The sequence below is a fragment of the Plectropomus leopardus genome, chromosome 16 (genome assembly GCF_026936395.1).
Source record: "Plectropomus leopardus strain MGB_pleo_1.0 chromosome 16, ASM2693639v1, whole genome shotgun sequence".
In the NCBI taxonomy this organism is placed as follows: Eukaryota; Metazoa; Chordata; class Actinopteri; order Perciformes; family Serranidae; genus Plectropomus; species Plectropomus leopardus.
Window position 1 is genome coordinate 9,020,568 of NC_142191.1, and position 20,760 is coordinate 9,041,327.

At 40.0% G+C, this 20,760-nt stretch overlaps 1 long non-coding RNA gene across 2 annotated transcripts in view; it reads left to right on the top strand.

Annotated features, from left to right (window-relative positions):
- Positions 1–17,808, top strand: part of LOC148186820 (uncharacterized) — a 38,090-nt gene extending 20,282 nt beyond the window's left edge. The window contains exons 2-7 of one of the 2 annotated variants that reach the window (XR_015779128.1): positions 4,235–4,305; positions 10,240–10,319; positions 13,205–13,344; positions 13,530–15,588; positions 15,674–15,734; positions 17,288–17,808. This is a non-coding gene — a long non-coding RNA (uncharacterized LOC148186820). Of the gene's footprint in view, positions 1–4,234; positions 4,306–10,239; positions 10,320–13,204; positions 15,589–15,673; positions 15,735–17,287 lie in introns of both variants that reach the window. The other variant, XR_015779127.1, reaches the window with a different exon arrangement.
- The last annotated feature ends 2,952 nt before the right edge of the window (positions 17,809–20,760 follow it).

A 20,760-nucleotide genomic window follows, 5' to 3' on the forward strand; every position in this document is an offset into this window, starting at 1 on the left:
TTTATCAGTTTGAAGTTTTACAATAGCCAAAATCCTTGTAATATGTTTATATAGCTCATACAACGGCCCACTGGAAGCACTACGACTACAGTTATCTTTCGTCCCACACAGGGGTATAATTTTCTTACCTCATTCTTGAGATATGGCTGAATCCCAGCAGTGGACTGAGGGATAATGAAAATCACAATAACTTATATCCCCATTGACTTATTAAGATGTGCACGCAAGAATGTTTTTGTTGTATCCATATTAAAGAGGTTTGGGACGTAGTAAAAGTTTAGAGGGACCTCAGGTCACATGTCTTGGGGCTCAGCCTTCACAACCAGCCTTTTTAACATGGAAATAAAATTATCTTTGTCATCCTCAGGTACAATAAAGGCATAAATGGCATGACTAAAGACATGTACCTAGAGGGAGAGCCGTGCTCCCAACAGAGAGCCTGTGTTGGTCTGTGATCTTTACATCCTGGCAGGGGATCCTGGTGGATCCGCTCCAAACAGAGAATGCCTCTGAGGACTGGGGCCCTGCTGGAAATTAAATTACCTCTTTTTCATAGCAGCATGGTGGTCACATTTAAAAAAACATACAGAATAATATTACTTTTTAGATTGCTAAAGATAATGTTGATGAATAGACACACACTCCCCTTGGCTGTTGCAAACTTTAATTTGTGTTACACGCTCATTTTGACATAGTGAGGGGATATTGTCTGTATGGTTCAAAACGAAACGTATACTCTTCACGGATGTTACTGTAACTTCATGCCTGTTGCACAGCAGTGACTGCTTGACCCCCGTTAATTGAAGAACTCTGTTCTTTTCCCAAAACACATGTACTGTATAATAACTGTGCAGTCACGCGTAAAGCTTGTATTCTGGATCTTAATTTGCATTGTCAAAACTGATTTTGGAAACTTTATCTTAAATTTATGATTTTCGAGGAACAGAAGTTTCTTGGTTTCCATGTTTTCACCCACGCTAACAGCTCTAGGGATGGAAATTGTCCACCACTTTCATCCAGAATGAATGGACAGCAACTATTACAGGCTGTTCGCATGCACTGTTCTTATATACCTACAAAAAGTAATGCTCATAAGGAGTAAACAAGAAGGAAGTATGAAGATCGTAGAAGCTGGATGAGAGTTTCTGGCACAACCTCACCTAATACCAAGGTGCACAGTGAAGGGAAATACATCAAAAGAAGTTAAAACTCAGTTGCAATACTAGTATTAAGAACTTAATTACAAGACCAACACTTTGGCCCTGATAAAGGCCACAAGCTGAAACATGTTGGACTTTCAATAAAGTTGTTCTAAATACTACAAACTTCAGTGGAGTATTGACCTCTAGTTGTATAAAGACCAAAAGTCCACGTAAGGAGGCAGGTTGTGGTGGTGGATGGGTCAAACAAACACAGATCTGTCCCCCAGGAGAGCAGTGTTTGTGTCTCATGTAGGACCTCGCAATGGCCCTACAGCATAATCTCTGTTTAAAAAGGGCCACTGACAGCCAATAATTTAACAAGCAGCCGTAACAGATTGAGCACTTGGCACCACTGTTGAGAATGTTATGTTCATCACTATGGTTGCTCACATCATCATCAGTATAGTCATCGTTCTTGGTGCAGACGGCCCTTTGGTCTTGTTTTTAGGCAACTAGAAACAAGACTGGTTTGGACACAGAAAGATTCTCTCTTTGCTTACAAAGCTTTGATGACCAGATTTTTATAGTTTCTCCAACCAGAGAAACAGCAGCCCATTTTAATCCCTGAAGAAATTGGAGATCTGAGCAGCAATTCAGAGGTCTGGAGCCAGACTACTGCTAGGATAAACAGTGAAAACTCTTCAATCAAAACAGTTGAGTAACATGGACTTAACTTGCTTTAGACTTCTTATGAAATTGGCTTGTAAAACAAAACATTGGAGGCAGAACCTCCTAGTTCAAATAATATCTGATCCAGCTTAACTAAGTTGCATTTGTCTTAAACTGACTCATAACTCAAACTTTAAAGACACTAACATCCATTTCTCTTGATTTACTTTTCACACACAGCTGTTGAAGGCCTCTGCTGTCTGTGTGCTTAGTGGTCAGGAAGTATTACAAATTGTATGAGTGATATCCTGATCTCCTGGCCAGAAGGCATTAGCGCACTCATTTGCTTTCATTATTGTGGAGTCATTCTGGGATGTCAAAACCACATCAAGGCAACCCATCTAGTCACCCCGAAGCTACAACGAGTTTTCAATTTTTATGTCCAGACTTTTAAGCCAGTTAAATTGTGAACACGACTGGATAATGTTTCAGTTGTTTGAAGCTAATTGACCATTTTTCTGGGATTTTCTTTGCCTTTAACCTTACTAATTGTTACACTGGGGGTTGCTGGAAGCCAACGCTGTCTGAAAAAGAAAAAAGCTGCAAACTGAATAAGTCTTTAGCAGAATGAGAAAAATGTTCTTTCATGTCGTTCCTTGACAGTGTCAGAAGCCGTGAATGTTTCAGCTGTTTGTTTGTGTTGCTTAGGGGTCCCCGAGTCCGCTTTGGCTGAAAACTCTTGACAATGACATATACGAGAGGGATTCTTCAAAGACGCCGCTCTCTTCCGTCTTTGTGTTCTCCATGCCATTCATTCTTTACCTCTCAAATATCCGTGTACAAATGACAGAGAGGATGGATGACCCTTGAGCAGTGGAGCTACTGAGGTATCCAGTTGTCTTCCTGCTCAATCTGTTAATCAACACACCAAAACAAATCCAGTCACAACATGATGAAACGTAGCCCACGCAGTGATGACCAAACCACAGTCACTCAAAATTTTGGGTGGCATAAACCTAAAGTCATACCTGATTTTCAGGAACTTTGCTGTTGAAGTATATAGGCTTGCTGAAAACTATGTCGGTATGAAAGTTAAGAAATCCAGGCTTTTCTCATTTTCTCATTTCGCGTTGTTCATAAATTTTCCTCTAAAAAGTAATAAAGTAAATATAGGTCTGGCAATGCCAGACTACTTTTGTGCTAGTTTAAAAATATGTACACCACAAGCTGCTGAAAAACAGTAATTTTGGCTTCCAATTATCTTCGAATGGGGGGCCAGCAATTGTATGTGGGGGTGCAAGTGGTCTGAACAAACCCAACAAACACGACAGAACATGATTAATGAAGAAACATGGAAAGAGGGCGACAAGCAACAAGAAATGGCCCCCAAATTAAAAAGAAATTAGTTCTTGCCAAGTTGCTTATTACTTTTTTCCTGTGGTTTTGAAGGAAATCAAACCAATTTTCTTAGGTTTTAGAGGTTTAAATGCCACTAAAAGGCATATAAATGCAGCGTGAGAAAACTGATCCGGGTGGGTTCAGTTTTAAATTATTTTTTTGTGACAAGAATATTTTTTATTTGGCATTTTTTGTTAAATTGGATGAACTCAGCACTGAATGAATAAGACACTTTGTATGATTCCCCCAGAAAGAAATAAACTGATTTACTTTCAGTCCAAGCGGCAAAGGTTATGAATTCTCCGGTGAAGCACACTATGAAAACTTTTCTTAACCCATATACTACACAGTTTATTGTAGTTTTCGACAATGTCTGGCTATCTGCCTCTTGGCGATTCTGCCCACACTGTATTTATTTCCTGTCAGATGCTCGTCCTAATAATTCTGTCATTCCCTGTGGTCCCACCACCCAGACAGCAGAGACCCCCATCTCTCTCACCTCTGCCCCCCTTGCCTCACCCCTGGAGGCAGTGACAGACTCTTTCCTCTCCTTACTCACCCCGCTATATTCTCCATCTCCCACCGCTCCACTCTTTCTTTTCAGCACTATTTTCCCATCTCGTTGCTGCACCTTCTTCATCCACGCCCTCCACTCTCTGTTGACTCGCACATCTGGGAAAGGTTAAGAGCGCAGAAATGCGGACTTTTTGGTCGTTTAGGTTGAGATGCTTCGTAAAGTGAATGGAAGGACTCTATCATCCATCCAGGATTTGTTAACCTGGAAAATTAGTAACCACACTTTCACTGGTGATCATATTTCAGAAATCTCATATTAGAATCTCCTCAATTTGACAATTAACCCAAAATATGAATCCTTTTAAATTAGAGTATTTGTCAGTTTTGATCTAGGAAATGTGTTTTTAAGGCAACTGGGGAAAATGTTTTTAACTTTTCAATTTCATCCCAACCTAGCGTCTCCAAGTGGTATTGTCATTGACATCACTCTTACTTTCTGTTTTCCTCAGAGTTATCCACAGACGAGCAATTGACACTTAAAAACATTGGAGAGAGAAGAATAAACACGTTCACCGAAAAGGTAAGTAATTTTGGTATGATTTTAGATAGTTGTATTTTAGCTGTCAAACCCGAACAATCCATGACTTTGTTGCCAAATCCGAACCATCACGACAGCCCGCGCTCCTGTGTAGACATAAGGATCATGCTGCGTCATCCCACCATTTGTTGACGTCACGGTAACGGCATCCCGAAGGATAAACAGCTGACACGGTAGGATACCTAAAAGATCATAAGTAGACGTGGAAGGTCACTGACAGAGCGGCAACATGACGATTTGCGATGAGAAGGTGCTGTACCCAACTGAAAAAGCAAAAGAGCATATTTCCCAAAATGTTTAACTATTCATTTACCACAAGCTGCTTCAGGTGGAATGAAAATACTTAACTTAAAGAGAGTTTTGCTGTAACTTAATTGGATATACTGGAAACCTGAAGTAATGTATTTTCGTTCTGATGAAGTAGTTTTTTGTGAAAGCAATGGGGAACCTAAGGTATTATCAGCATGTGCTGTTGGTTTGAGTCTTGGAGTTTTCGGGTGGATGAGCTGTAAAGAAAACAGTTCAGAGACAATGAGATGAGGCTATAAAGATTATGAAAGTGAAGCGTAATTAAGAGGCGTGGCCAGGACCTCCAGGTGAGCTTTACCTGGTTGAAAATAGAGGACCACCTTAGTCGAAATGAAGACAAAGCAATAGTTAACAGTCTGTCCTGGGGCTGCCGAGCACATCTGGTTGGAGAGCTGTTAAAAGGAACCTGTTAAATCCATTATCATCGCAGAGTAGCTTAAATTACAGCCAGAGAAAAAGAAAAAACAGCTGTGAGAGTGATAACCTGTGAGAAAACTCCCACTAACACACACTGACACAGGCCGGCAGGTTTACAGGGTGAGAGATTGACTACCAGCTGTAAAATACAATCAGGGATTGTGTGTTGCTGTGTCAGTCAGGGTGTAACGCAATCCGAATGTCACAAGGCACGACGGGGGAGGTGGGCATTGTCCTTCTGAAGACACCCTTTAAATGAGGACAAGCTTCCTGTGTGAGAACGTGGTGATTTGAGTGTGTTTGGGTTTATTCTGTTTTTCTGGATGTGAGCCTGTTTACAGAAATCCTGAAGAGAACAAAATTTCTAAGCTTGCATTGAGTAAAAGTTCCCTCCTTGGGGACGTGCTTTCCAGGAGAAATCATGGGGCCCGACTGGAGGCCAACGCTGAGACCGCACTCTTAAGGGGGCCCTTTGGTATTTGAGGGATGGAGTGATGACAGTGGGACGTTGTTTGTGTATAAAAAGGAAACAAAGTGAAACAGCTCTGAACATGTCAGCCCCTCTGCTTGTCACTTTAGAAAGAAATGTGTGTTGACCCGGCACAGCCACAAGCCCGGTAACCCCCAAAACAACACTGTTATGGTGTGCTGAGGTTTGTGTGTGTGCACATAGTTAATTTGCTGCCTTCAGTCTGGGGATCTGGTGCTTAAATGTGTTTATTTTCATTTGCAGCCAGCGAAGAAACTGAGCATATAAAAGTAACTTCTATCATCTTGGAGGGACAGTTCACCCCAAAATCAAAAACATATATTTAACTCTTACCTGTAGTGCTCTTTATCAGTCTAGATTGTTTTGGTGTGAGTAACTGAGTGTTGGAGATATCAGTCGTAGAGATGTCTGCCTTCTCTTTCACCAGTTCAGAACCCTCTTACGTTCAAAACACGCAAAAAAAAAACCACCCAAAAAACTAAAAAATGTAATAATGGATAAATCATTGGCAAAAAATAAAAACAAAAATGTTATTAGGATAATTTATTGTGTTTTTTTCTCTCCATTCCAATGGATGAAGAAAAGTAACATAGAAACTGAATAAAATGAAAATGAAAATAAAACTGTCTGAACAGACAGTTTTTGGTAAGAAAAAAAAAAAAAAATTATATCTATATATATATCTATATATCTATATCAATGAATAAGTGATATATATATGCTGATAAAATAAAAATATGCAGTTCTGCTGTATGTCCCTCTTTGATCAAACACTATGTTCCATAAATGCATAAACATTTAGTTCAGTGTGGGAATCCCCGCCCCCCCCCGTCACCCTGCAGTGTCAGTCCCATCAGTCATCTGTTGACCACACACACACGCACTGTGTTTATTATGATGATTGTCAGTGTGATGGCGTGCTTGTCATGGTCCGGCAAAGTTAGCGCTGTGTGACCATGCAGGTTTTGGCAGAAACACCGTGTCGAGGAGGCACAGGGTACTGAAAGGTCACACCGCTCCAGCAGCACTATTAATGAAAACTACTTGTGGCATCTATCAGTTCTGCATGCTTCACGGGTACAAACTGTGCAAACACACACACACATACACACACTCATAGACATACTGTACATAGGTCAACCTCAGTTACAGTGTGTGTTCTGGTGTTGATAGCAAAGTCACCTGTGTGTGGAGGGTGCGGGCCAGGTAGGGCAGACAGCTGCACGACTATTTTAGTTTGATATCAAAGAGGTCGGCCTAATATAGGCATGAAGACAGGGTTTGCCACTGCTGCCTAATGTGTTTCTCTGCCTCCATCGTGTTTAAGAGTTAGTTTCCGACGTTCATTTACCAATTTTGACAAATTGGGATAACAGATCTGTTGATATTTCTGAGCCTTGTTCAAAAAATGGAGTTCAAGTGTTGAAATTAAAGGGGCAGTTCACGCCCTGTGCGACGCTGAATTTGTAAAGAGAACTTTGCTTTTCTTGCATGCCTTCATAGTGAACGAAGAATCTAAAAAAAGAGAAAATTCTTAATGAATTGCAGTTATAGGGATCCACGTATAACAACAGCAGAACTATATCAAAACAGACCTCAACTTGTGCAGCCTAATAATCCAAGTCTCATATATCCAGTCAGTACTTCCCAAAGAGATGCTGGTTTACCGCTTTCTTAATTGGTTAGTTTGTTTTTGTTATTGTGTGACTTTGGTGTTTTAAATGGTTAATTCAGATTCAACAAAGTCACACGGTAACACCCTTTATCTTTTAATTCATCAAGAATTTTCTCCATTTTTGGATTTTGAGGGCAACTGCTGAGATGAGCGACCTTGAGACAGTTTCTGACAGATATTGCAGCAATTCTTTGGTTGTGCAAACCAGCTGTTGCATCAACTGTGCAAGTGGCTGGTCTCAACTGGTCTAATGTGGAGGTCCTGAGCTGGCAAGGTTATGCTCGGTCTGGGTTTGTCAAGTCAAGTCAGATTTATTTATAGAGCAACAAATGGAGGAGATTAAATCAAACAGAGGCATTATCAAATAAAAACACAGACATATTAAAAAACAGCCATGAAAAGGAGAATGTAAGTAAATTGATAAAATCCCTAAAAATAACACAAAGCAAAAAGTAAAACAACAACAAAAAAGCATTGCACAAAAAAAAAACATGAATATAAAGACGGCTGATGTGCTGCAAAAGTCTCACAAGCAACATTTGATCTGTGGTAGTAAATCACGTCTACATATCGCACTCTAGGTATCCTTCTGCATCTGCTGTTGATGTTCTGGGATGGTGCTACCCTGGTGACAACACAAACACATGGTGAGATTACACTGAATGTGGTAATATTTAGACAACACAAGCACATGGCAGTCAGCGCTGGGACTGAACATGCTGCAGTGGATTGTTAGGATAAAGCAACAAGGACACGGATGGTAAGGTGTGCAAAAAAACATCACGTGAACACCAGACTCCTGCATGAAAGTCCAGGGTTTGTTGGACTCATCCACCACCTCTCCCGCCCACCCGCCGTATAGGTGCCCTTTTGCTCCTTAGATTGCACCGTTACTGGCTGTCACAGCTGTATCATACAGCGGTGACAGGTGGCATCGTGCCACGTGCTCAAGTGGTTGCCCGTCTACATTTCATGCAGTTGCAGCAGGTGCTGTCCACCATCGCATCATAACATCTAGCTATCTGATGCGGTCTAGGGGTGTATCATGTGAATGCAGAAGATGCTTTTCGGCATCGGGATCATACACTAAAAGCACTGTCGAAGCGGCAGTATTTGACAATTTTGAAATGAGAATGGGCTGGTAGGTCTGGTGGACAGTCCTGCAGTCATGCCAATACAAAAAAAGCTTGAGACATTTTTCATTCACCAGATGCATGCAAGAAAAAAGTTTTCCTAATGAATTCAACATAAAATGTGAAATATTCCTTTAACTTATGGTTATGTACCCATTAACTCATATACTGCACATGGACAAAGACACACACACCAAAGAGGGAGGTCACAGTGTACTTGTTCAACTCTCAAATCAGGCTCTCATGCTTGGCTGAACAAAGGGCTTCCCCCAACAAACTGACCCATCACAGCATCAAAGGAGGGTTTATGTGAGTGAGATTGTGCGTGTGGATATCACCGTCTTATTCACGGCACTTTCCAAAATACTTTACAGGATATTTTCCAAATGAGTTGTCGTTTTAGCCTTCCGAGCGCTTGTAATGTACCCACCTGTGCTGGCACGGGAACGTGCCCCTCCTCCTCCTCCTCGCCCTCCTCCCTTCAGTGCAGGAGGGTGAAGGCTGAGCCAGAGCTGCATTTGTTTCGTACTAATCCTCCTTATGAGAGAGACAGCTCGTATAGAAGGAGCCCTCTCTGATCCCCAACAAAAAACACTTAAGCTACTTCCTTCTTCATCTCTTGGCTCATCCCTCGCATCGCTGCCCCAAAGATCTGTATTGTTGGAGGATGAGGTCAGTGAGGTTGTGCAGGGTTGCAGATGTGAAAGCTCTAAATTAGGGTGTGGACATTTATCTCATTTATTTACTTATTATATGTCAAGGTACACAAAACACACAGCCATACACAGACCTCTTGCAGTAGTCGGACACTTGATGTGTTTGTGTCTTGTGTACCAAATGAGGCTTAAAGTTAAATAAAAAACAGCTGTGTTGACACTAGTGTCAACACACACATCTGTGTGTCAGGTTCAGTGTGTGAGGTCAGGCGACCCGTTTCATTCAACCATGTTTGACGTTGTAAACAGGGGTGGGTAGTAACACATTTCAATCAACAAAAATAAGTAAAAAAAAAGTTGCTTTCTCTGAAGGTAGTACTTTTCATGTTCCTTTTTTACAAAAACTGTGCTTCTACTCTTTACTCGACTAAATTTTTGTGCCAGTTATCTTTTACTTGGCTTCATTTGCCAGTGCGTGCACGGATGTTTTTGTTTTTTTTTTTTTAAAAAAAGGTAAAATCTGCTAAAAATAGACTTTAGACTGCTTTCCCATTGCCTGTTGAGCCGTGTACACGGCTCTGCAGCAGATGAGTATGCCTTTCTGTGTGTGTTGTTGTTTCTTTGCTGTGTCCATTTGACATCACGGACAAGTCGGACAACAAGTAAACAGGAGAAAACAGCAGTGATGGGGTCCTGTGAAAACTTCACAATAGTTATTTGTCTTGAAATATCTCTTACTTATTCAGTCTCTCAAACTCAGACTAATCTCGATCAGTGTTTTAGCGCTGCTTGCGCGGAGACAGACAGTATTTGGTGGCTTCGCATCATTGCATCTCGCCAGTTAAGAGGCTAAAAGTCATGCAGATGTTGTATTCAATGGCGATTGGAGCCGGAGGCGTCTACTGCAGAGTGGTTTGACCTGGATGTGAATGCCTATTTTACGCATTGCCATTGCAGTAAAAAGTCAAATGCTAGTTGGTGTTTTTTACCCACCACTGATTGAAAATATAAAAAACAAACAGGTCAAATCCAAGTGTGTAGAGTATTCAAGAATGACTTTGTGTCTACTACCTGTTTGTGTGTTAGAGTGTTTGTAATCATTTATAATGTTTGTATTTTGTATCTGCCACAGTGCACGGTGATGATAATTAACACCAGTCGACTGGTCGCAGAGCCTGCTGACAAGAAAATGATCGCACGTGTGTGTCTGTTGATGTGTTTGTTTTCCAACCGCAGTGACATGGAGGACCTTTGCAGCGACCCTTGTGCTGAAAAGTATACGGATACAGACATCCTAAACACAGTTCAAGCTCCAGGTGTCCAGCAGACATACACACACACACACACACACACACACACACACACACACACAAACAGACATACACACACAAACAGACACATACAAACACAAAGAGAGAGACAGATTTTGCAGTCAACCAGGCAATGATGTACATCCGCTGGTGTCTGGAAATACTCATTCTGTCTTAACCATTTATTATTCACACGTCAGTTTTCATTCACCCTCCTATTCCCATTTACAGTTTTACTTTCTCCCTCTCTCTATCTATCTATCTATCTCTCTCTCTTACACACACACACACACACACGCACACACACACACACACACACTGTTTGAAGGTTAAGGAGTACAGCTGGGAGCTGCTGCCAGGCCCCCTCCTCTGTCACTCTCAGTAATCAATCTGTCAGTATGGTAATTAACCCACAAAGTTAAGTAAGCATGACTACTGAACTGCCCCACTCCATCTAACATTCCTCTCCTCCTCCCTCTGTCTCTCGCTCCTACTCCCCCGCCCTCGGTGGCGGGCGGAGGTCGCCGCTCATTTGCTGATTGTGATGCCTTCACGTGTTAGTGTAAAAACGAGGCCTCTTGTTTCACGCTGTTGCACCACGAGCAGAAGACACAGAGCTCTGCTGAGCTTTGGTTTTCAGTAAATTCAGTATTCTCTCGGTCAGACTTGGAAAAAGTAATTCATGCACTACTTTTCTCCAGAATTGACTGCTGTAACTCCCTCCTCTGCGGCATCAACCAAAAGTCCTCCTGCCTCCAGCAGGTCCAGAGCGATGCAGTTTCGCTGCTCACTGGTTTTAACAGACGACATCACAATGCCCCAATCCTGGGCTCTCTCCATTTGTTCATTTTGAAATTGATTTTAAGGTTTTACTGATTACTGTAAAAAAAAAAGAGAAAACAAGAAATGACCTATAAAAATGGCTTAAAGTCTATTAAAATACTATTAAAAATAGTAGCTTTTTAAAAAAATATATAATTTTCTAAATGTATTATTTTCTTGCAATATGTGGGACATTGCTTGCCATGCTGCCAAAATCAGATTGCTCTGGGATCAAAGACTTAAATAGCACAGCACAAGAAAAGTGATGATGATCCAGGTTGCAAAGTTACCCTTGTTTTGTCTTGCTTAGTTTGGTAGGACTGTTTTGCTTTCTGTTGCTATGTTGCCTCCTGAGTATCCCGTTTCTGCTTTTGCTTTGCTTGTCAAAGCACTTCGTAAACACTCTTTCTAAAGGTGTTACACAAATAAAGTTATTTTTATGTTGTCATTGTTATAGAAAATAATTCCAGCTTGTATATTATATATTAGGACATCATGATAATGCCTAATGTGGCAAGTTACAAAAAAAGTACTCTGGTGTTTGACATGTAACAGTGCAACATTAATTTACATAACTGTGACAGAGAACAGATGGTCCTAAGATGTTTGACCACGAGACTTTTATTGTGAAAGACAGAACACAAAAATGTGGGATCAAACCTTGATGGTTGCAGGCTTCTCTGAGGATTTATTTCAAATCCCCGGACAAGGTTGGCAGCGTTGTTCAGGGAGCGTTTTAATAAGAAACACTCTTTCACAAGCGCTACTGGTGAGTCGTCCTTGAATGAGGAATTACTCAATTCTACAGCACAGCTGTTCACTCTGCACAAATCCAGTAAAACTCACACATGGAGCTGTGGCTTGGTGAAAAAGAGCATGTATCAGTTAACTTCCCTGGATGAATGAACATAAGGAAAAGCACACACACAGAGAGACAGTTAGGCAGTTTGCCTGTGGAAAAAAACAGTCCAAAATGGAAACACTGTCCTCACAGAGTAGTGCTATGATTGTTCTTGGACTCAGGTAAAACTGGACCGGATACTCGCGGGATCTCACACCAACATCAAGTAATTTTAGCAACTGTCTGCGCTAAATGAAAGTGATGTTTCAGCTGAGTGTTACAAAATCAACAGCCAAATCGCTTTATCTTCATTCTCAGTAAGAATATTTTACCCCCTATTTTGTCGTTATTTTGTTTTTGTATGGAGGCAATGCTTTTTATGCACTCTTAAGATATTTCTCTTAAATTTTGTTCAGAAATTTGTTTAAATTTGTGTTAGTGGGCACTTTTCCTTTACAAAGATAATCCATAAATCTAACAGGTGTTGCATATCAACACTATGATTAAACAGCATCATTACTGCACAGGTGTGCCTTGGGATGGTAACCTGTTGACCTGTGCTCTCCCCTATTTTATTGTTTGCTGGCAATATGTTATTTCCATAATATAATATCCCCTTTCTCGTAAAAACACTTTATTCCCATAAAATTATGACTTTTTTCATGTGAAATTATGACATAATTCTCATAAAATTACACCTTTCTTTCATGTGAAATTACAACTTTATTCCAGTACTATTACGAGTTAACTTAATTTTCAAAATGTAATGACTTTTTTCTCAAAATCTAACTTTTTTTTCTTTAACATGGCCTCCGTCGTACGTATCAATGTTTCTAAAGTAATGTAACTCTGATTACGTGTATATGAGTAGAGTTTGTCACCATGATAAGGAAGGGGTGGTGGATTGTGTGACACTTAGGTGACAGTTTTTTAGACACATTGTCGTTATTTTCAGCCATGATTGTGTATAAATATTTCAAGCCAAAACATTATCTTTTCTTAACCATAACCAAGTGATTTTAGTCCTTATTTTTCAACATGTTGAAACATGAAGAAATGTAAAGTTTCAGCTCTGCATAATAACATTCAAATATTACATATCCATGGTTTGCAGAAACATACAATGCTAACATTTATTCTGGCAATAGGTTTGCCCAAAACACCACTGTTCCCAAGTGCAGCTACACAGAAATGCCAACTAACATTTTCTTCTTCTCTTTTTTTTAAGTATTTCAGGGTATTTTTTCCGTGAACAGGTAAGGAGACCATAGAGAAATGAGAGGAAACAAGTGGAAGGGATGTTGAAAAGACACGGTCAGCGTCTTCAACCCTTTGGCCACCAGAACGCCTAACTCTTGTTTTTCTAAGGTGCGTATAAACAGAAATCGATCTACTCCAGTTTGACCCATGTCACAAGCCTTTTCAGGCCAGCTCTCACTGAAGTATTCAGTCTGACACTGCAACACATTTGTCTGTATAAATAACTGTATCCTTGAATAGCAAGAAAGGCCCAACATTCCTCTCTGTGTCTATGTGCTTGATGTGGATTCAAGAAGCAGCGGTGGCTTACACCCTGTGCCACATACTTGAGAAGACTGATGACAAGGCTAACTGTAATTGGAAAATGGATTCTGCTGGTGTTTCCTGAGGAGCTGCCAGTAACTGCGGCCTGTCGAGCATTTCGCTCTACAGAGACTGTGAGTTTAACATGGAAACTGATCAAGTATGTCTAATTTGATACCACTTTTTGTTTGATTTTTGGCTTTTGGTTAAGCTGCTGGCTGACACAGACGGCAGCGATGTGAAGAGGAGCAGGAAGTTCATGTGTAGATTCTTCGAAACACTCAACTTGTACTTTGTTTAGGTACATTGCTCAGAATAAACCCCCCGCTGATGTTTATAAACCAGTATCTGTGTCGCCTCCTGCAGACCATTAGAGCAGGGGGGTGTCTTTGAACTGTCTTTAGTGATCCCTACTGACCTGCATTTCACAAGTTACGCTCTTCAGATCCTCTGCCAGGCTTTAACAAGCAAGAAGATTATCCAAAAACTCCCTCTACACAGAGGTGGAAAAATATACAAATGCCTTAAAGTAAACCTAAAGAGAATACCACTGAAAAATGTTCAACTAAGTCTTATCAGATTTGAAGTGGAAAAGGGTATTTAAGGGATGGTTTACCCGTAATGCCTAAAGCCACCTGTCGCATCCAACAGGAACATGGCTAAACGGCGTCAGATGAGACCGCTCTTGTTGGTCACGTGCACATATGTGAATGTAGCTCCCATACTAGGAACTACAAGCTACAACAAGGCTAAAAACATGACACCAGTGACGTTTTTCAAAACAATTTGGCATGTTGGAGCTTCAGGACACTTGGATTACTTCAGATGAGCATTATGGCGACATTTTGTGGTTTTATGATTTTATGAGATGAGCACAAAGCCTTTTCCCAGTGAAACTCCGGCAGTGTTTTGTGGACTCTAAAATTTCACATCACTTTCTATCAGCATGACGGTCAGAACATAATGACTGAATTTTTATTTCTGGGTTGAAGGCCCTACTTGGAGGAAAACTTTGGAGTGAAAGGGGTTTCTTCAGCTGCATCAGCATCCAGAAAGTTTGCACACATCCACTGTCCGTGTCCATTTTGGAGTCCATAGATGCAGGACTCAGTCAAAACGGTGTTTAAGTAAAACATGCAAGAAAAGTCCACATCTATGTACGTGCAGAACAAAGTGCTGCTACTTGAAACTCCTTCCTGCTCCCTTTCTGGAGGCATCACGTTCTCATGCGTGCTTGTTAATACTGAAGAAAACACACAGATACATCTGCACATTCCTTTCCCACACAAACTATACTGCACCTGTGATGCTACTGCACAGAAACACAGAGATGAGTTCACATATAAACTGACCTCTGACGTTACTTATCAGCTTTGTTTCTCTGTAAAATAACTACAGTGTTTTTGACTTTGTTTTTTTTTTCTCCCTGACAGAGGACACCAAGGGTTTCTCAGTGATGTAATAAATGTGGGACTTGGACCTCGACCAATTTTTATGGAGAAATAAAAATGATGATGGTGTTGTTTTGATGCAATAATTCAATTTGTGAGTTTGATTTGCAGATTGATTCCAGGAAGGAAAATGTAATAAGCAGAAAAGTAAAAGTGAAATGTTTGTGTTACCCTTTAACCGGGTGTGGACTAAACATTTTCTGTATGTTCATATCTTCCTTAAACAGCCAACCAATGATGCACAAACAGCATTTTCAATTCTTCTCAAGACTGAACGACTCAAAAGCTATAACATGTATTATGGTTGTTTACTGAATACTGTTTATTGTTGTTGTTTTCTTACTTATATTTTGTTTGTTTCCTTTTTTTATTTGTTACGTTTAAACTAATGATCTAACTAATCGACTTACTAAGAAATTATGTGTTTGCAGCTCATAAAAAAACTTTGGCAGGAAAGTGTTGCAGTCTGACATTGCCCCTTTAATCCAGGTAACAAAGAGTTAACGCGGAAGTGCCACAGCCAATCAGAACACACGTGCGCAACACCGTTGGCAGAAGTGCACGCGCTACCCAGACGCTGGGAGGCAGTTGCTGAACGGTAAAAATGTAACTCAAATGAAACAGTAAAAACAGTATTTAATGGTGTCAAAGCAGAATAGTACCGGTCTGTACTCTGTTGTTAGCTCGTCCATGTGTGTGAGAGAGGCCCTGCTCAGAGAAAAACAAAGAGGGACCCCCAAATCGGTGAGTTGTGGAAAATTGGTAAATAAATGCTGCGTTAGCAGGTGCTAGGCTAAGCTAGTCAGTTCAAGGCAGAGCTAGCAAAATTAGCTTTATGCTAAATGATAAACAGTGCTTTTAGCAGACTCTTGTTGAGCTCAACTAAAGTAAAGCTCAGCTGGAAAGTATAGAAATTACATGATATATCGTGTTTTTAATTGCTCTATGTTTTTTTTTTTTCCGGCTGGTAAAGATACTTTTTTAAATTTATTTATTGGTTTATTTGACAGGGACAATGTTTTTTTTCTGATGTGTTGCATAGGGCTTCTAGCTAGGCTAATTTGCAACCACCCATCCCTGGTTGGGCTTACAGCAGAACAGAAACAAAACATATTGCTAAACATAACATCCTAAAACATGCATCAATTAGGCACATCATAAATAGTTATATTAATATATTTCATGATCTTTTTAAATTTACAATAATTACAGCTCACTAAAATGAATGTTGCATGGTTATGTGTGTGTGAGTTAATGTTTGCTATTTCATGGCAGAAAATTTGTGTTTTACTTTATGCGTATGAGTCCATCTGTCTGTGAATGTCAGTTATTCTGTCTGTGTTCCTGTCCTGACCTGAGTGCAAATCAGCAATCATTGATTGCAGGTTTGGTTAGCCAGTGTTTCAACTTTCCAGTATGTTTTCAGCTCAGTTTGTGTTTTTAATTCTGTTCCTCCTTAACTGTTTACTGCTGAAACAACAAAGCCGAAGTTATATTTTGTCAGTTATATTAGTTGATTGGTGTAAGTAATCAGATTTTAAAAGATAAGAAGACAGAAAAATTGTGTTAAATTGTACAGTTTGTAATACCATTTATAACAACAATGTTACCTTAAAAAAGAACGTGACTCAGAAATGCTGTACTGTATAGATTGTTTAAAGGAAAAGTGTGTAAGATTTAGGAGGCTTTAGTGATGTCTAGTGGCGAGGATTGCAGATTGCAGCCACCTGGTACATTTGATAAGAATTGCTTCATTGTTCATTGTCCAGGGCTTTTTCTTCTAAACTAGAGCTCAATTATCCACAGAGATATCTTCTTTCCCGAAACAAATGGGCCGGGTGATTAAAACCGGTAAAAAATACCAAATTAAGCAGTTTCATGTTATGAATCAGCGTTTCTTTTATGTCGTTTGGCTCCTGCTAGTTTGTACCTTCTACTTATTTCTGATCCAAACATTCAGGATGAATAAGCCAAATTATCCACAGAAACAAAGTCTCTGTAGATGGGGTCCCACTCCCTATGTAGATGTAAATGGTTCATTCTAAGGTAACAAAAACACAACAGCTCTTAATATCAGGTGATCATACACTGAAGAAAACGTCTACTTATTATCTTTTTGTCTACGTATTCCATTTCTGCCAGTATATCCCCCTTAATCCAACACGCTGGGCCTTGAAAATATTGTACCGCGCATGTTTTATGTATATATTTTGCTGAATTTAATTGAGTTAACTTCTAGTTTGAAATCAGTGAGCAAACTGATTTATAAACATTTCTGGCCATTTCACTGACTGCAGGTCAAGTTTTTGGGATGATTTGGAGTTTGATGGCGAGCCAACCCAAACCAGACATCTTCATCCCTGAGGCCCAGAGCCAGAAACTGCCAACCTCACTCCTCTGCTGCCACAGCGATAGGATTTACCTCACAGCCTGCACAAGGTCAGCAGACTCTGATTTAAACCCTTTTTTTGACTTGACTAGGACACTTACCTTATTAATTCCTTCTCAAACACTGGAGTCATAGCCATTACTGATTTAAGTGAATGGACTGAGTATCCATATGACTGATATGGTGTATAATTGTGTCTTGTTTAGGGTTTGTTGTTGCTGGATAAGTGAAGTGTAAGCTTTGAAGCAAGTTGTAAAGGGGTGATATTGAACCAGGTGTTGCTTTAATGGTGTTACCTGCCTCATGTTGAGTGGTGAAAGAAAAAAATGTTGCTGAACTGATACTGAGGTATCTTTGTGGAGCTCTATGTGTCTAATCTTTAATCCACACTGATGCGTAGCCATGCCAACATACTGGTTTTGCCAGGATTTTAACAGAGACCATTGATAAACCGAGACCGCCTGCTTTAGATTTATTTCCTGTATCTGTGTCACGGGGGTTTTGCCACTGCCCCGCTCCTTTGGGAGACTAGCAGCAGTCCTGAGTTCATTCAATTCAATGGGAAAAGTGAACATGTGTACAGATTATGACCGATTCTTTTGGCCCATAGTGACCAAAGTAAATATTTGACAGTTTTCACAAGCCACGCATCTTTCAAACATTCTGACTGTGAATTGGCATTTTTCAGTGAGACAAATTAGGTGAAAATTAACTGTGTTTAAAGACATGTCTCTGTCTCAGCAACCCTCAGTTGAGAAATCTGGCAACACAGAATCTCTCTTCTTTGTGATTTTGAAATGTCAGTCTGGTTTCACCGTAGTGCTGCTGACGTTGCTTTCCAACTGGATGAAAAGAAATTTAAATAGACGCATAAATAGACATACTGGTATATGTGAAATCATGAATCAGAAGTTAAAACTGAAATAAAACTTGTGTTTCTTTGCTTAATAGTACAAATGTTGTTATTATCTAACTTGGAATGGGAAAACAGAACGTTCTCAGACTGATATGATCTCGGACTGTTACTTTATTTATAAATTAAATAAATCAGTATAATAATAGAAACATTTTATATTCCAAAGGTCAAATTCACTGAGACAGCATGATGTTCTGCAGATCCACTTTTATTGCCAACATCTCAGGAACAGAAGGAGACATTTGGTCAGATATTGAATGAGATTAGTTAGTAGTTGTAGTTTCTTTAAAACTGTGCTGATTGTTTAGATCTTTTGTGCAGACGGGGGGAAGGTGTGTGTGAAACATCCGTGTTTTTACATACCTAAATGCAAACTGTAAGTGCAACTTGACTGGTGCATACAGGCATACAACTGCAAGTCAGTAATTCTATTTTTTAGCTAATTTTGTAAATTGTTTGTCATTTTTGGGTGAATTAAAAAATGACTCCTTGTGTTTGCCAGCTCGATGCCACACAGTGGGGCTGTGTGTGACGAGATCATGCCCATATTACAACATTACGTCTCCTCTGTATCCTGTCTTTGCTTCATGCGTGTCTAATATAAGAGGTTACATGTGGACAACTTGCCAAATCACAAGATGAATATTTATGGATTGTGACACTCGCCTTGTGAGTGTTTAACAGCTGCAGCAGGTGCCAGTTGTCAATATTTCTATACTGTGTCACAGTGGTGTCAGAGATATGAAGCTACTATGCATGGACTGTATGTTACATACGCACAACATTTACTGCTGGGTGATATTTCAGGAAATGAGTCAGATAAGTCATCTGTCTCCTGGAATAAAACTTACAGATTTATTTGCTCTTCAAAGATGTTAATTTACTTTTTTTAAATAACAGTTTTCTCAATCCTGACCTCCTCTATTGGCTTTTTTTTAACCACGAAAGCAAGAGCTAGAATTACAAGTCTCCTCGAATTCATTTCACCGTACACTATCCTTACAGTAATGGAGTTATTTTTGGATACGTTTCACACTTGCAAGTTGGCCTCCATTCAGACAACTTCCACTTTCCACTCACCCGGAGTGAACAGAGGATAAAGGCATCCAAGACAACCTTACGGTTTCGCTACCGTTCCTAAAAACACAGCAAACGGAGCGAGGAAACATGTGGGAGTAACACTAGCTCTCTGTTTGTGTTACTGCGCTGGCGTCCCCCTCCAGCTGTTTTTGTAGATGACTTTGTCGTCGCTGCATTATTTATGTTTCAAATTTAAAACTTACACAAATAGGGAGCAGGGATTTTTGTGGTCAGTGTAACCAAACATGTCTAAATATAAAGGGTTGAAGTGGCTGAGGGGATGGGTGGCTGAGGGAGTAGGAACATGACTTTGTCTTTAAAGTGCTGCCCACTGAGCAAAGTGATGACAGTTAGGAGTAATTAGAGGAAAATATGCCTGATTCATTTTTTTAAATCTCTGAAAACATGAGGTTGACGGGAGGCCCCATTGCCAGTGTAGCCAACCACATCCGTAAACTGTCACTGATAATAATTCTTAACTAATTCTCAGCATATTCTGTCACTTTTCTCCACTGACCCTCTCTCACTGCAATAAAAAGGCAAGTGAGCGCAGTGCCTGACTTAACAAACTGGACACCCTGGGCAAGCTTAAAATATTTATTATAATAATAATTATTATTATTTTTTTCTGTTATATTCATGGTTTATAATACTCACAGGAACAAGAGCTAATGAGATATTAAAGAAGCAACTTAGTCAACTAACAATAATAATAAACAACAAACATTTAGAGAACACAGTATGTGCAGATTTCATCCCCTTGTTTTTGCACTGCGCTCTGGATGGCTTTGCCTTTCCTTTTTCTTTTACTCTATTGCTCTCTAAATCTACTTTACTCAACCATTTTTTCTCATGTTTGAGTTATCAAAATCATAGACTGTATTAAATAATTGCTGTAGCTACTGTAATATCACCTATTGGTTCGTTGGCTGCTGGTTTGAAACCTTGAGTTCGGTGTCATTGCTGCCGCCATTTGGTTTATGGAGCCATAAGTAGGGCTGGCATCGTAAAAATCACAATACTATTACCTTTAAAATGCTAAAAATATCAATAGAATACTTCATTCAATACCCATAGTGTGAATTGAGTGGCATGTACTCTGTAAAGATGATGGGTGATGGTATGGTCCAGGATTAGACCTCTGGTGCAAAAAAGATTGAATGCATTGTTTGACTGGAGATATTTGGATACTACTTGGTTTCCAGATAATTTTTGTCAATACCTTGAAGGTATCGATTACTGATGCCCATCCCTAGCCAGAAGTGACCATATTTGGACAAGAGGGCGGAGCTGTGGAGGAGCAAGGGGTGGATCTGACTAATAAACCTCGCAGACAGTGTGTCACTCAAGCAACGCTGTTCATAAATATCCGTAACTTTGGGCCT